The following is a 3,126-nucleotide window of genomic DNA, read 5'->3' on the forward strand; positions in this document are numbered from 1 at the left end:
ATTCACACCCACACCCAGGCAGAGATGTGTGGACACATCAAGATCTGGGTGTGTAAAGGTCCCTCTCCAAAATTCTCCCTGTTCTGAGTGAAACCCTCCCACACATCCCTTTGTGTTTCCCACCAGACAGGGGTCACAGCTGGAGGAGTGTTTGTTGAGGGGGATCAGAATTGTCCACAGCTTAAGCGACGCTCTTTGGAGTGTTTCAAACTGGAGGGTTCCAGTCATGGTTTTGCTGGTTCTTAGAAACTTGCCAGGAATTTTTTCCCTTTTCCCCTGCCCACTGCATGCAGAGCTGTTAAGTGGGCACTGAAAGAGCACAAAGGAAGCTGTTTTGTGTTTAATGGCTCAGAAATTCATCTTTGGGAACAGGGGTGAGGAGGTCTTCTTTTTTTGTTTGTTTGTTTGTTTGTTTTTCTTCCTCATTCCCTGGGAAATGGGGGGAGGAGTTTGGGCTTTCTGCTGAGGCTGGAACAAGGTCAGAGGAGATCTCAATGATGTTTTTTTGTTCTCAGCCTGGTTGCCTGCTGTGGATCCTGCTTGGATTTTCATCAGAGAGGAACTATTTTGGAAAGTTGTTTTTTCCCCTTCCCCATTCCCGCTGATTTCTTTTCTTAGCAGTGGTCCTTGTGCACATCATAGGGAGAAGGAAAACTAAACCGAGGAATTCAACCAGCCGAATAGAGTGAGGGTTTTTTCCCATTTTGGAGGACTTTTCCTTTTTTGTGGTTTCTCTCCCCCCTCTCTCTCTCCCCTTTTCCCAGTGTGTGTGGGGAAGGGGAGGGAAACCCATTTTGGGTTTCTCCAACACACCCCAGAGGGTGTTACCCCCACATGGCAATGACCAGTGATTCCACAGCGCCCCCTGCTGGCCATCATAAAGAACTGCAGGCTCAGCATCTCCAGTGATCCGACAGCGCCCCCTGGTGACTGGCACAGGACACTACAAGCTCTGCATCTTTAGTGACCCAACGGCACCCCCTGTTGCCTGTGGTTAGAATTGCACCAAAGGGCACAAACTGAACTGTTTACTTTTTGTCCTTTGCTTGTTTATTGGTTTGTTTTGAAGGGGATTTTTGGTGGGTATAGGAGTATTGTTTGGCTATTTACTTGTTTTCTTTCATTGTTTCTGCCAATACATACATATCTTTTAATCAAGGGCTGTTATTTTTCCTTGTCCATAATATGTTTTCTTTCAACTGGAGCCTCTTAATTTCAGATTTTTAGTTGCTTATAGGGAGGAGTTTTAATCTTTTCTCATAACTCCTCCTCAGCAAAACACCTGTGTCTCTTTTAAACTGGGACAGGAGTCCTGCACTGAACTTTCTGGTGAGACTCCCAAAATTGAATATGGTCAAACATTCTTCCGAGACAAAAGGCAGCAAGACAGAAAGCTCATGCTGCCCGTGGAGTGCCCAGGTGCCCCACCAACTGAACCTCAAAGCCAAAGGTTACAGGCTTTCTTTCCTGGGGGACATCACAGGGGCTCATGGCAGATGGGTGGGGCTGCACTGTGACATTTTGTAACGTTGATTCTTTGGTTTCCAGGGGCTATTCCAGAATGGAGAGGACAGGTTGTGACATCACAAAGGTACCCAGGACACATGGATGGGGCTGCATTTCGAGGTTTTGGGGCGTTGGCTTTTTGGTTGCCAGGGGCTATTCTGGAATGGAGAGGATGGGCTGTGACATCACAAAGGGGTCTCTAGAACACAGAGAGGGTTGAACTGTCACATGGTAGGGGCTTGGTTTTCTGGTATCCACAGGCTATTCCAGAATGGACGGGATAGGCCGTGACATCACAAAAGGGCTCAGTGCACATGGGATGGTCTGACTGTGCTGGTGTGGGGTGTTGGTTCTTTGGTTGCCAGGGCCTGTTCTGGAACAGAGAGGATAGGCCGTGACAAGTAGTGCCTGTCAGAACTGCAAAGATGGACCCACAAGAATCTTACATGGGGGAGATTCTCTGCTCTGCCCTGCACACCCCAGTGCTGGGGTCAAAACTCAGCCTCTCCGCTTCCCTCCCCTAAGGGACTTGTTCTTAGACATCCCCTCCCTACACTCATTTCAAAAGCCCTCCTGGCAATTCCCAAGCCTGTACCCGGCTCTCATCCCCTCTCTGGCTCAGAGTTCTCGACTTATCTTGGAGAGAGCTTGGCCTGTCCATCCACCTTTGCCACGGTTTTGCCAAACCTCCCCCCCGCTTGAGCTGAAAATGGTTTTCTCGAGGAGGATTTCTGGAGAAAAAGCCAATCAAAAGTTTTAGTAACACCTCTGCCAATTACATATTAAAGAAAATGGAAGAGAAGGTTTTGGCGCAGATGAAATTAGTAGCCATGTAGGAGAGGAGGCAGGCCCCAAGGGGGCCAGGGCCCCCTCCTCCCCTGGCCCTGGGCTGGGGTCAGGTGTGGCACTGAAACCCTCCTTCTCTCTTGTAACAGAGTAGAGAGAAAAAAACTTCAGAGAAGAACCTGGACAAGACATGCTGCAAAAGGAATTCCAGAGAGAGAGATAGCACAGCCTCCAAGGTCAAAGCTAGCAGCTGAAGGAGAGGGAAGAAAAGCTTGAAGGGAGAGCTACTTTTCCCCCCTCTCTCTCTCTCTCTCTCCCTTCAGCAGGGAAGAGACTGAAAACTAAAAATCCCTGCCACTTGTGGAAAACTGTTGGGGAGCAGAGACGACCCTCTGCAGCTCATGAAAAGCCCATTCTGAAAGAAGAATGCTTGAAGAAGATGTGACTCCATGAGAAACCCTAGAATAAAACAGAGTCCTGCTGGAGACCTGTGGCCCATGGAGAGAGAGAGACCTACGCTGGAGAGAGACAGCTTGGATAGGATATGGGATCCCAGGGAGGGATCCATGCTAGTGAAGCTGAATTTGTGACCCTGAGGGACAGCAGAGAATGGAAGAACTGTTGTCCGAGGGATGAACCCATGTTGGAGAGGTCTATTCAAGGACTGTTCTCCCATGGGGAGGAACCTCCCCAGGGAACAGGGGTGGACTCAAAAGCCATTATCCCCTGTGACCCTGTGGGGAAGATCCATGGTAGGCAAGTGTCCCCTTCCAAGCCCATGGAAGACCCTACAGGGCCTGGGTAACCCCCAGCCTCTGATCTTAGCCCAGGAGG

Source organism: Empidonax traillii, unplaced genomic scaffold (assembly GCF_003031625.1).
Source record: "Empidonax traillii isolate 1590-97213 ecotype Southwest subspecies unplaced genomic scaffold, ASM303162v1 scaffold2443:size54690, whole genome shotgun sequence".
Lineage (NCBI taxonomy): Eukaryota > Metazoa > Chordata > Aves > Passeriformes > Tyrannidae > Empidonax > Empidonax traillii.